Here is a 14,929-nt window from a genome sequence, read left to right as displayed (position 1 = left end):
CTTAAATTCTTAATTACAATAAAGTGTGGAAAGCCTTATATTCCTCAGTGTGGGAGAACATCTTGCATTCCCTTCTCTTGACTATGATGCTATAATTCAGGTCTGTTAACCTTGAGTACAAGTATGTCCCTCTGTGACTTTCACATTTAAAAATTTTAAACAATTTTAACAATTAAAAAAAATTTAAACAAATGTTTGCTGTTTGATTTGCACTTTTTGTGTATTAAGAGGAATGATTTCTCCAAAATCATATGAATTAATTTGGAACAGACAGAAATAAGTGACTCTTTAGCTTCACAAAGGTTTTAAGGAGGATTTCTCTATGTAAAACTTTTAGTAAACTTATAAATTTATTTCCCAAACCTGCTTTTCTGGGTCCCATCTTTCAATGAATGAAGTCATCACCGTCCCGACTCAGATCTAACCTCAGACTATGTTTTGATGCCTCCTCTACTCCCTCCACCCACAATTTTTAGTTTTTTATCACTCCAAATCTACTTACAGAATATTTTACTTGTTTTTCTTTCTTCTTCTTTCTCTCTTTTTCTTTCTTCTTCCTTCCCCTCTTCCTTGCTGCCTTCCTTTCTTTCTGCCTTCCATTTTTTCTTCTTTCTTTTTCAGTGTCAGCGCCAACAGAATTATTCAAGCATCCTTTCAACCAATCTCTTTACCATTGGGTTCCATCCCTCACAATGCTGCCAGCTCATATTTTTAGATACACAATTCCCAGTGCAGATCTTTTATTTCGACAATAACTTCCTACTCTCTCTTCAGTTTCTGTAGCATGCCTTGTGTTCAGTGCACTCAAGAATCTATTCACAATATAGTCCTCTAGCATTATTTCCACTGCTACCTTTCACCATCCTAAGGCTTTAATTTGTACACTCATAATGTTTTCTTTATCTGAGACAAATTTCATCACTCTCATATTGAGAGTGATGAATTTTTCATCACTCTCAATATGAGTCCACGTGTGTCTGCCTCACTTGTGAGACTCAGCTCAAATTCTAAGCCCTTCCCCAAAGATTTCATCTCTACATCCTCCGAATTCTCAGAGTACTTTGTAAGCATTTCCCTGTTCATAAAATTTTGATTATGTTAATTTTTATTGACAATTTAACCCCTTGACAGATTTCAAGCTCTTTGTGAGCAGAATTTATAGGTTCTTAATCTTGTTATATTCCATATTCTGTTTTTCAATCAATATTAATTGATAATTTGTGTGTTAGATTGAAAACTCTTGAGGATTCAGGTGTGGAATATGTGAAAGAAGGCAGCATATCCACCCTTGGATCATATCATGCATTTTTAAATATAAAAAGGAGTTTGAATTCTGTAATTCCAAAATGATTTTTGCAAACTTGAAACTATAACAGACTTGACCAAAACTTCATTGCATATCTCATGTAGTGATTGGTTAATTTTTCAATATTATGAATTCCATGTAAGGAGCAAAGATAAAATGAATCTAACAACTTCTCAAACCTATTCTTTTGCCTGTGGTTTACTTAAAATTTTTTAATTTTAGGTTTTTACTGGACTATTATATTTGTACCTATATGTGGGGTACAGTGTTACAATGTGATACATGCATGCAATATGCAATGATCAAATCAGGGCATTTGACCTTGGTTTTTCCATGGAGACATCCAATGCAGGAATCAGTAGAGCTGATTACCACACACTGCCCTCTGGTGAGCCAGAAGAGTAATCTAGAGGGGAATATTCAGAATTAAGAGTACAATTCACTCTCCATGCCCAGGATACCAGCTGGTGCCAAAGAATGATGTCACGCTTTGTGATGTGATCACTTCTCTCAATTGTGTGCTCTCTAGAGTCTACCAATTCTTTCCATGCAGGTCATCAAACGGCCATCAGTTGGTGAAATTTTCCTTTTCACTTAGCCAAAAATGGATCCAGAAGAGTTGTAATGAGTCTTACTAACCCAAGCTTTTTAAAAAATAGAAGTATTACTTCCACCTTGGCATTTCACTGCACCTTAAATATCCCCAAAGTATTGCATGAAAACAGTGGTAAAAAGTATTCTCGGTTTGCAGGGAAACCAAGCTCTTAGTAATTGACATGTTAAGTTCTCCTACACTCACATAAATAAGTCCCATTCCATACATAAAAATGTAGAGCTTTCTCATTCTTAAAGAGAAGGCCAAAAACCAAATAACCAATCCAATAACATTAGAAGTACTGTTTAGTTTGGACAGACCACAAGTATGTCTGGCTTTCAACCGTATTAAAACTGCCATATTGCAGGGTGATGTTACTCACTTATTCATTGCCACCTCTAGGGTAACGTCCATGGCTGAATCAACAATGAAGAGTTGCAGAGCAGACGTGGAAATGTTCAAACCTCACATTCTAGGAGAAGTACAAACAGCCCACAGTCTAATTAGGTATTTTCTTAGCTTCTGTATCATCACCATTTGCTATTTGTACACAAGTACACCTGTCATTTTCTCATCCCATTCCTAACGTCAAGCAAATACATTTTCTAAGATTAATACCAGTAATGGATGATATTCAAATAAGTGGAAATTTTCTTTCTGAAGTGAAGAAAAAATACATGTAGAAATGCAGAATAAGTGCCTTCTTGCCATTTAATAGAGCACAAATCTTGTTTTAAGCAAATCTACATTTCAAACTTTTGACTCTTAAAACTCCAAGCAACTGACTTATCATCCAGAACCTTCTGGAGAAGAAATATAGTTTTTTCTTATATACGTTTCTCTTTTCTTATATACTTTTCTCTTATGTTGTTTCCCTTATATAATTTTCCTATTATGTAGTTGAAATTTTAAATTCACCTAAAGTTAAATCCTTCCTTGGCTCTTCATCTTTTAATTTTCTGAGGTCATTTATATGTACACTCAGTAAATTAACTTTTACTAATTGTTAATTTATTTTACTGTCAAATAAGAAAGCCTTCTGTGAGAGGCTTTTGGACATTTATGCTGGTTTGATGCTTAAATGTGGGTAAACAAATTCCAGAATTGAGAGTTATCAGAAAATAGCATTTACATTTCTCAGTTTCAAAATTGTTTTAATGATATACGATAGTGAATAATTATTTTAGATCTTTAAATATTATCATATGTGATATGCATTTAGACTCAATCTTTGTATTGTGATATAGTATAGGGTTATGGGAATCAACAAAAAGAGAAATTGTCTTCATCAAATTTGCTTTTCTTTATAGTAATGAAGTTACTCAATTTTGTGTTGTTTAGGTTTGTTTGCTTGTTTTTAATATTTGCTTTTGACTACATTTGAGAGGGAGTTTCTGGCTAGCACAGAATACTTTTTAATTTGATTCAATAATATGTAGCACATAGCATTAATGAGCCAATTAACAGTTTCTTTAATAATATTCCATTAATTTTTATTATTAAAGGTTCAAAGTCTTTAATTAAATACCAACAAGCTCTATATCTAGTCACCTTCAAATAGCTGTATTTTATCTAGTACTAAAGCATTCTAAAATAAAACAAATATTAATATATCAATAGAGAAATTGATAACATATGTGACACAATATTATAATTTATAATTATATCTACTTTATTTTGATTAATACCAATAAAAACAAAAGACAAGCCGGGCGTGGTGGCGCATGCTTGTAATCCCCGCGCTTGGGAGGCAGAGACAGGAGGATCGCGCAGGTTCGAAGCCAGCCACGCGTGCTGGCTTAGGAGACCCTGTTTCCAAATTTTAAAAAAAAATGTAAAAATAGGTCTGGGAGTGTAGCCCGGAGGTAGAAGGGCTTCCAGGAACCCCAGTACCACCAAAAAAAAAAAAAAAGACAATAAACAAGTATGAATTTTATTTTATTATTTTTCTTTTTGCAGATTTGGGATGGGACTCAGGGTCATTCTACCTCTGAGCTACACCCCAGCCCTATTTTTCATTCGTTAAATTGAAACAGGGTCTCACTGAGTTGGAAAGGACCTCACTAAGTAATAGCTGAGGCTGTCCACGAACTGTGAACCTTCTATTTCAGCCTCCCAAACATGCATCACCACGTCTGGCTACAAGTCAGAATTTAAATGAAATATTTTAAATGACTTTGATAATTTATTTGTAATGTTAACATATTCATATATGGCCTTATAGGATTTTAAAAATAATATTTTTTATATTTTAGAATAGTTTTAGGTTCACAAAACTGAGAAGAAAGTTGAATTCCCATGTACTTCCTAACGACCCTCCACACACATACAACTCCCCACCTACCAGAGCAAACTGGTTACAAAAATGAGCCTACACTTCATTGCAAATGATTTTATACATATTATGTTTATTTTTTAATAGGAGAGAGCAGAACTGTATAAAACTGCATCATCTTTATTTTGCATACCATAATTTCAGAACAAAATAGAACAAGAAACACAAACAACATTCAACCTGCTGTCAAGCCAGGGATAGAATAAAGGCCTTGTTTCCTGTAAAAGACAGAAGGACAGAAAAGAAAGAAAACCGCTAGACATGAGCAGAGGGATCCAGGAGCGACAGGACCATTCCAGGCTGCTATGGGGGCCTTGGGGATGCTATACAGAGGGCACAGGTTTCCATGTGGAAACTTCTTTTTTTTTTGGTGGTACTGGGGGTGGAACCCAGGGGCTTTTCTATCTCTGGGCTATACTCCCAGACTTATTTTATACTTTATTTGGAAACAGGATCTCACTAAGTTGCTGAGAGCCTCACTAAGTAGCTGAGGTTGGCTTCAAACCTGTCGATCCTCCTGTCTCAGTCTCCCAAGCGCGGGGATTACCACGCCCGGCTCCATGTGGAAACTCCTAATCTACTTCTTCCATGCATGATGCATCCTCATCACCCTTAAGGTGTGTGTGTTGGGGGATCTCATCAGGAACACAGCACTGGCTTTCTCTGCTGTCATTTCATTTTCATCAGTGCCTAGGAATAGCTTGATCATGTGGTAGATAAGATTGGAATGGGTCTGAATATCTTCAAGGAAGAAACCAGAAGAGAGTCACATAATTTCAAGCAGCAGCACCACCAAATCCTTTACAGCCTTGTTGATTTTGTCCTCCTCAGCCTTCTGCCACAGAGTCCCCACAAAGGGTGGTCGGGATTGATCTCCAGGTGCTTTGGGACCCTCATGTAACCCATGGTAGAGTTGTCTCGAAGGACCTGGGTCTTTCAGATCTGCTCCATGTTGGCCGTCTAGCCATAGGTGCTAGTCACAATTCAGCAGGTGGCAACACAAGTCTGTGGGAAATCGTCACCTTCTCAATCTTCTTATCTAAAATTTTTTTTCTGAGTTTATAGACGTTCTCAGACTTTGCCTTGTGCTCCTCCATTTTCTTCTTTTCCTTCTCATCCTTGGGTAGCGCCAAGCTTTCCTTGGACCCGGATATCATCTTCTTCCCATCAGACTCCTTGAGCTGCTGCATGCATCACTCATCAATAGGCTCAATATACATGACCTCAAAGCCCCATTTCTATACACGCTCCACAAAAGCCGAGTTGGCCACCTGTTCTTTGTGTATCATGTAACAGATGGCCTTCTGAGTTCCCTTCATGTGAGAAACATTCTGAAAAAGAGGTCATCTCATCTCCAGCAGCTCAGTAGCTCATAAAGTGTCACCAGTTAGTAGAGTACTCATGGATTCCAAGCTTTCGATTTTTAGAGAAAGCCTCATAAAATTGTAGTTTTCTTTGTCTTCTGCCAGCTCAGAGAAGAGCTCTAGGCACTTCTTAACAATATTTTTGCAGATGATTTTCAAGATTTTACTCTGCTGCAGAATTTCTCAGGAGATGTTGAGGAACAAGTCCTCAGAGTCAACCACATCACAGATAAAATAGAGATACTTAGGTATCAACTCATCACAGCTGTTCATGATGAACACATGACAGACATAGAATTTGATGTTCTTCTTGTTCTCAAAGAGATCAAAGGAAGCCTGCCAAAGAATTAACAGCAATGCCCTGAACTCCAACCGGCCTTTTACAAATAAGTGCTTGACTGCCAAATGGTTTTCCCAGTCACTGGGAAATCTCTCATAGAATTCTCCATATTTCTTCTGAATGATGCCATTATAGTTTCTGGTCCAAATTGGTTCAGTCTTATTCAGTGTCATCCTCTCCATTTGAGCCCACATCTCTAACCTTGGTGTCTCTTCACCATCCTTAACTTCCTCTGTTTTCTTACCTTTTTCTTCTTCTGCCTCATCATCACTGATTTCCAAGTAGAGGGTAATAGGAAAGCCTGTGAACTGTGAGTGCTTTTCCACCACCTCTTTGACCTGCCTCTCTTCTAAGTACTCTGTCTGGTCTTCTTTGAGGTGGATGATCACTTTGGTACCCCAGCCAATTGTCTTAGCATGATCAGCCCGTACAGTGAAGGACTCCCCAGTGGAAAATCCCCAAGCACACGGTTCGCCATTGTTTTGCTTTGTCATCATAACCACTTTCTCTGCCACCAGGTAGGCAAAACAAAATCCAAAACCAAATAACCCAATCATGGAGATACCGGAACCTCCACAAATGCTTTAATACCAGACTTGGCAATGGTTCCCAAATTATTTCTGAAGTCAACCTTGGCCATGCCAATGTCCGTTCTGCCAAAGTCAGGGTGTATTCCTGAGGGGTGGGAATTATTGCCAATTTTCAGCTCTTTGCCACTGTCCAATTTGGAAGGATCTGTCAGGCTTTCACAGCAAATCTGGTGAAGGCATCAGAAGCATGAGAGATCAACTCCCAAAAGAAAGTTTCTTTATTGGAATAGGAGGTATTGATGATGAGAGACATGAGCTGGGCAATTTCTGTCCGAAAGGTGAAGTTTTCCACCTTGTACTCTCCATTGTGCACTTCCTTGGCATCTTGAAGAGCAAGAGCTGCAAAAATATTGGAGCAGGGTGGACCTGGTCCATGTCCAACAGGCTCATGGCATGGGAACGACTCAAGAGCCATATTAGGGATTTTGACAAATGTATAATAGTATTGTTTTAGTCAGCTTTCCCATTGCTGTGAGCAAAGTACTCAACACGAACAACTTAAAGGAGGAAGATTTATTGGGGCTCACAGTTTCAGAGGTTCAGTCCATCGGCTGGATCATAAGCATAAATGGTAGTGGTGGTGGGGTGCAAAGAGGGACACTGCTCATATCACTGAAGTCAGAAGCAGAGTGAAAGCAAGGGAAGGGGACTAAGAGACATATTTAGTCCGCAAGGCTATGGCCCAGTGACCTACATCTTCTAACCATACCCTAGCTGCTTAAGTTATTACCCAATAGATTAATCTAAACTGGGAATTTATCAATGGACTTATCTACCGGTGAGATTAGAAATGTTGTGATTTAATTATTTCACCTCTGAATATTTTTTTATTGCCAATAATGAGCTTTTCCAGACATTTTATATCCATACTGTAACAAGTGCGTTTTCACTATTGTAGTACCTACAGAATAGTTTTGCTGCCTGAAAAATCCTCTGTTCAATGCCTATCCATCCTTCTCTCACTGCTAACCTTTGGCAAACACTCATCTTTTTACTGTTTCCATGGCCTCCATTATATAATATAGTATAACTTAACTAAATAACAGAATATCATCTAGTTAAATTGCAATATGTAGCTCTTTTCAGATTGACCTCTTTCATTTCTTAATATGTATTTAAATTTCTTTCATATCTACTCGTAGCTTGATAACTCATTTATTTTAGTGCTGAATAATATTTATTTTCCTGGATATATAATAATTAATGTATCCCCCCACCTACTTAAAACCTTTTGGTTGTTACAGTCATGGAAATTAAAAATTAGTCTTGGAATAAGGCTGATGCAAACATTCACATGTAGTTTTTTGTGTAGACCTAAGTTTTTAGTTCACTTGCATAATCACTAAAGAGTACAACTGCTGTATTATTATAATAAGGGTTTGTTTACTTTTTAAATAAACTGCCAAAATGTCTTCTAAAGCAGCAGTAGTACCAGTTTGCATTCCTACCAGCAATGAAAAAGAGTTTCTTTTGATCCACATCCTTGATAGCATTTTATATTGTCAGTGTTTTGGATTTTGGCTACTCTAATAGGTGTGTAGTAATATCTCACTACCTATAATTTGTACTTCCCTAATGACATAAGATGTTGAACATCTCTTTATATGCTTGCCTGTCATGTAATCTTTGGTGAGGTGTCCAGGTCTTTTGCCCATTTTTCAATTGGTTGTTTTCTTATTGTTGAGTTTTAAAAGTCTTTTGTATTTGGGGTAACAACCCTTTATCAGGTGTATCATTTGCAAATATTTTCTCCAAGATTATGGCTTGTCTCCTAATTTTCTTGTAATCGTCTTTAACAGAGCAGAAGTTTTAATTTTAATGAAGTCGGGATTATTACTTTTTTCCTGAGTCATGACTTTGGTGTTATATCTAAAAAGTTATTGCCAAGGTTACCTACTTATGATCCAAGGTCATCTAGGTTTTCTCTTATCTAATCTCCTAGGAGTTTTATAGTTTTATACTATACAATTAGATATGTGATCCATATCCAATTAATTTTTGTAAGGAGCATAAGGGCTGTGACCAGACTCATATTTTTGGATATAAATGTCTAATTGTCCCTACTCTATTAGCTTGTCTTTTTATGTAAAAAATTAATTGACTATTTTTCTGCGAGTTGATTTATGCTCTATTTTGTTCCATTTTCCTATTTGTCTATTTTTTGTTAATATCACACTGTGTTGATTATTCTAGCTTCAGTCCTCTAACTGAACATTGAATAGTATCAGTCTTCTACCTCTATATTCTTTACAGTTTAATTGATTATTCTGAGTCTTCTGTCTTTCCATTTAAATTTTAGAGTCAGTGGTTGATATACACAAATATCTCACTGGGGTTTAGTTTGAGTTGTATTTGAATCCAAAGTTCAAGTTGTAAAGAACTGGCATCTTGATAATATTAAGTTTCTGTATCCATGACCATGGAATATTTCTTATTTAGTTCTTCTTTTATATCTTTCATCAGAATTTTGTAGTTTCCCCATATACATTTTGTTAGATTTATACCTAAGCATTTCATTATGGGGAATGATAATATAAATGGCAATGCATGTTTAATTTCAAATTCCACTTGTTCAACACTGGTGTATAGAAAAGTGATTGCCTTTAATTTGTTAACCTTGTATCCTGAAACTTTTCTATACTTTCTTCTTAGTTTCAGGATTTTTTTTTCAAGTTCTTTTGGATTTTCTACATACATGCTTGTGTCATCTACAAAAACATTTTAATTTATTTCTTCTTAATATGTATGCCTTTTATTCCCTTTTATTATCTTAAAGAATTAGCTTGGAGTTCCACTGTGGTATTAGGGAGCAGTGGTAAGAGGGGTAATCTTATCTCCTTCCTGATTTTAGCAGTTGAATTTAGAATTTCTCACCATTAAAAATGGTGTTATTGGCAGGGTGTGATGGCACATGCCTGTACTCCCAGAAGTTCAGATGTAGGAGGCAGGAGGATCATAGACTTGTGGCTAGTCTTGCAATTTAGTGAAATCCCATCTCAAAATAAAAAGGTGTAAAGGGTTGTGGATATAGCTTAGTGGTAGAGTACTCCCGGGTTCAGTTTTACTCACACACACACACACACACACACACGAATTATGTTATTGGGGGAGCTTGGTAGAGCAGAAATTTTAATGAAGTAAGTGAGAGGACAGGAAGATAACTTAAAATGTCAGAAACATGGAGAAGTACTTGAATTGGCCATTTTTGTTAGGGGTAAAAAAGAAAAGATAGACCTGAAATCATTTATAAAGGTGATAAAAATTTGTTTAACAGGGACAAAGAAGGAGTCTAGAGAGGCACTCAGTTTTCTAGCTGGGTAATTAGATGGCATTAGTAAGCAAGACAGAGAATATAAAAGAAAGAGAATATAATTCAGGCTCTTTAGATTATGTTGATATATTAAGTCCAAAATGTTTTGAAGCAAACAAAAATTTCTATCAGCCAATAAGATACATGAATATAGATTATATCTATATGAAGTTGCCTGAATTGGGGATATAAATTCCAGATTTACTGATAAGTCTATCATTATTCTAAAATTATTTAAAAATGCAATCAGAACTATAAAAGCACATAATCCGTATCTTCAAGTTCACAATACATTGGGCCCATAGTTATCACCCATTGGTCCATTTGAATTATTAGTCTACCAAATGAATTCATCCACTATTGAGATTAGAGCTCTGTGATCCAATCACTTCCTCAAGCCCCACCTACCTCTGAATTTTGCTGCATGGGGGACCATGCTTTCAACACATGAGGTTTGAGGGGTGACATTCCAGATCCGACCATAACAATGAGAGATGTTCCTCTTTAGGCCAGAAATGATAGTGACAGACCATTATAGCACTTGACTCTGATAACAATGGAGATGATGGACCCTGGAGCAATAGAGGCCAGGTGTGGCACTGATATGCTAGAAGCCAGGAGTTTTCAAATATTTTGTTACCTGTTAACCAACAAAGTCATGATGATAACCTGATCCACAGAATTATGGAGACAAAATAAATGAGCAGTTACAACGGAATCAGCATTTACTAGCAGGAAAAATTCAAGCAAGGGTAACTGAAAAGTCAGGAGTGGACATCACAATAAAATCTCATGATCCTTCATCTAGTTTATAGGCCTGAGTCAGTTTTCAGATCTGGATGTTTAGGTCTCCATGAGGATGGACCTTGTGATGTCATGGGACTGATGACTCATAATTGTAATTTTCAGTCTTTCTTCTAAAGGCACCAATGGTCATTTACTCAGGAAATGTGTGCTCAAACATTAAACAAAAAATAGTTGGAAATGTTGACATTGAGACTAAGAGGCCAGAAACCTCTTCAGGTTCCCACAATTAGATTGGGGGTGTATGAGAGATAGCCAAAGTTCAGTTCAAGATTCAGCTCACGTTGGGTCCACTACTTGCAGCGGAGACCAAATGCCCTGTAGAAGGCTAAAACATTAATTTGTCTATTGCTTTACATGAAGAGTTTGCTGACCCTGAATCTAAGGATGCAGGCATAATGGTCTCCTTTGATAGTCTGTTCTCCATATTTCCATTTGATTCACTAGTCTCACTCTTAACAGATCTTGAAGAATGAATAGAAACTGCCTTAAGCTCATCCAAGTAGTAGTCTTCATGTTTGTCACTTTGCTAGAATTGATATCTTTGTTAATTGGTTCATTTTGTTGAAATGAATCAACATGGCCTTAAGTACATGGCTTGTAGTCACTGGTTTGGTTATGCATTCTTTCTTATGCTAGTCATATTACAGAATCAGAAATCTTTCATGGCACATTTGTGCAAACACACACACACACGCGCACACACACACACACACACACACACACACACAGACACCCCGCAGTAGCAGAAACAAAGTAAAAGTGAAAGAGTGAAAACAGCATTTTATGAAACTGGAATGAAAGAAATCCATGGATATTCCCCAGTAAATATTACTCCCTTTCTCTTTGTAATAGAACCCTTGAGATTTAGCAAGCAACAAAGCTGCCCAGTTCCAAAGAGGCCTTTTCCCAACTTCCCTCACAGCTAGGCTATGACTATGTGACAATGTTCCGACCAATGGGAAGTGAGTTCAAATGAAAAGTGTGTCCTGATCTTAAAAATAAGGGCCATGCTCTTCACTTTCCCCTTTCTCTTTTCCTGGGAGTTGGAATAAAGGTGTGATATTAGGAGCTGGAGCACATATATTCGATCATGGGAAGGAAGTCACATGTTGAAATTGGAAGAACAAGATGTAAGGAGGCTGGGCAAGGTCTCCACGGAGCCACCATATCAGCCCAGGATTGCCTGTGCTTCCGCTTTAACATGCGATAAAAATAAAGATTTAATTCATATAAGTTACTATTATTGTGGTGTCTTTTTAAAAAAGAAGATGAGATTAGTATTCTAACGAATGTAGGTGCTCACAAAGGCAAAGGAGCCAGGAGGGTGGATAGGTTTTGTGGATGTTGAATTTGTTTTGGAACACGTACATTTTAATTTCCTGTAGGACATCAAGGGACGTCCCTAGCAGGCAGCTGTAAAATCTATTCCGAGCTCACAAGATAATCCTGGACTGGAGAGTTAAAATAAAATTTTTATAGGATCATCAAAGGTGAATGTGGTAAGTGAGTTTAGGTGGGCATGGTGAATGCATTAATGTAGACTGAGAAGGAAGAAAGGAAGATCTTGTGTAGAAAACACCTGTGTCTTTACATTAAGGGGCATCTTTTGTAGTAAGTGGAAAAGATTCCCCACAGAGAATGGCTAAATCAGAGTGAGACAAGAATAAAGGACAGAAACTCGCAGAACTGCTGCCCTTAAGCCAGTGGTGAAAGAAAAGAATTGCAAAGTAGAATAAGAATAGTCTGAGGAGTCAGAGAATCAGAAAAGATTAACCTTGTCAAGGCTTATACAAAGTTGAATTTATATATCTATAGTGACTTTCCATCTCAGGTGCATGTGAATACTAATGAGTAATTATAGTGGGATATATATGCATATATATGAATCTAGAGTTATATATACACATACATCTTTTGATCCTATGTGGTGATTCTAAGGCATATTATGTTACTAGAGATTGACAGAAATATCTAATTACATTATTATAAAATTGGAGAAATATTAATTATGTAAGAGGTAATAACATTATGATCAAGAATTCTTGGTATTTGGGGCTTGAGGTATAACTCATTGGTAGAGTACTTCCCAGGCATGTGTGAGGCCCTGGGTGTGATCCCTAGCACTAGGAAAAAAAATTCTTAACATTTTCTTAGAAGCAAAGATCGGACCATTTCCTTCCTTCCTTCCTTTCTTTGTGGTACGGGGGATTGAACTCAGTTCCTCTCCTTCAGCCCTTTTGATTTTGAAACACAATCTTGTTAAGTTGTTGATGGTGTCATTAAATTGCTCAGGCTGACCTTGGACCTGTGATCCTACTGTCTCAGCCTCCTAAATACTGGTATTACAGGCATATACCACCTTGCCTGGTCATTATTTGTATTTTCCATGTTAGGACTCATATAATTCATTTTACATTCAGGAACCTGGTTGTCAAATATGTCCATAAGAGTTTGGATTTGAAGGCATCATATAAATCTAAATTTACTGAAAGAATGACTTAATATAAAAGCTAACTTTATTACCACCTGGTCTCTGGTGGCATTATTATTATTATTATTATTATTATTATTATTATTATTATGTGGTACCGAGGCTTGAACTCAGAGGCATTCTACCTCTGAGTTACATTACCAGCCCTATTTTTTATTCTTTATTTTGAAACAGGGTCTCAATAAGTTGCGGAGGGCCTCACTGAGTAGCTGAGGCTGGCCGTAAATTTGCAATTCTCCCAGGTACTGGGATTACACCTGGCAATTATTAGCACTTTTTAAATGGTAACTTTTGGTTGAAAAAAATTAAGCAATTTTTAATATATGCTAAGGTTTAAGATACATATCTTAACCAAGGATTTGATAAATAAACAAGAACAATAAAATACTTATAATATGAATAATAGGCAAAGCAATGCATTAGCTTTTAGTGAATTCCTCTCAAAAAGGCAGAGGGTGTTGCTTATTACCAGAGACAGATATAGACACTGCAGGTTTGTTACAGTCTGTGACTTTATGTCCCTATAATAAGGATTCCAAATATACAAAATGTTATTATGTTTTAAATTTTTTTATTGGTACATTGCAGTCATACATCTTAATGGAGTACAAGGTGGTAGAGGCATACATGCACACATTACTCAATTAGCCCTTACCCAATTCCCACCCCACTCCCTTCCCTCTCCCTCCTTCTCATGTTTGGGTTAGTGATTGACTTTGATGTGTTTGTAAATGTACATTATGTACATTAGGGAATTTACCTCTTATCCCCTCCCATTCCCCTCAGCGAGGTCGCCTTATTTGCTCATCTATAATTTCTCCTTCTTTATCTATAGTTCCTCCTATGACCCATTTTTCTCCCTACCTTCCACATATTAGGGAGATGATCTGATTTCTTACTTTTTGTGACTGACTAATCTCACTTAGCAAAATGTTCTCTAGTTCCATCCATTTCCCTGTAAATGATGTAATTTTGTTCCTTTTTATGGCTGAGTAAAATTCTATTATGTACATATCCCATAGTTTTGTAATCAATTCATCTTTTTTTTTTTTTTTGGTGGTACTGAGGATGGAACCCAGGGGCCTTCTATTTCCAGGCTACACTTCCAGTACAAAAAAAAAGAAAGAAAAAATATATGGGGTCTTCCAAAGCTGCTGCTGAGGTCTCAGTCTCCCAAATACTGGGATTTCAGGTGTGTGTCACCATGCCCAGCTATGGTAGTTCATTTTTTATGAGGCTAGAAACACAGAATCTTTCTATACTGTTGCAGTGCTTAGGATTGCTGGTATCATAAAACTCAGTTCTAACTAGATTAAATAATAAATTAGGCTTGTTCACATAAATGAAAACCCTCTAGAAGTGAAAGGAGCTTTAAAACTGATTTGATCAATGCTTCAGCTCATTTCTCTGAATTATATCAGCTTTGTTTTACTCTCTGTATCTGCTTTGTCCTTGGACTGGTTTCCTTCATGGACACACATATGTTGTTCAAAGCAGCAGGAGTTGCATGCTTTTTCACTTATGTCCTCAGAAGAATGAACGTTCCCCCAACAATTATTGAGTAGTTGTTCTGAGCTTTGTGTGTGGTGAGTGGACCCCAAATTGCTCAAATGGTTCGGGTAGTGCTGATTAGCCTAGGAGTCCCTTCCTGTAACTGCTGAGAAGGTTGATAACTTCTTGTGGCTTAGACCAACCAGGACTCACCTTTGGAAAACACACCTGAATGGTCAACAGGGGGCCGTATCTGGGCCTCTGTTTTTCACCCTTCAATGCCTAACTTCTCTTAACTAG

At 37.0% G+C, this 14,929-nt stretch overlaps 1 pseudogene across 1 annotated transcript; it reads right to left on the bottom strand.

Moving 5' to 3' along the window:
- Nucleotides 1-4,808: 4,808 nt before the first annotated feature.
- On the bottom strand, nt 4,809-6,945 carry LOC308269568 (heat shock protein HSP 90-beta-like; annotated as a pseudogene). Its single transcript has one exon. The product of its transcript is annotated as a heat shock protein HSP 90-beta-like (transcript).
- Between the last annotated feature and the right edge of the window lie 7,984 nt (nt 6,946-14,929).

This window comes from Muscardinus avellanarius, assembly GCF_963383645.1.
Source record: "Muscardinus avellanarius genome assembly, chromosome: 11".
In the NCBI taxonomy this organism is placed as follows: Eukaryota; Metazoa; Chordata; class Mammalia; order Rodentia; family Gliridae; genus Muscardinus; species Muscardinus avellanarius.
Note: the sequence above shows the minus strand (reverse complement) of the source record. Positions and strands in the feature narration are given on the sequence as shown.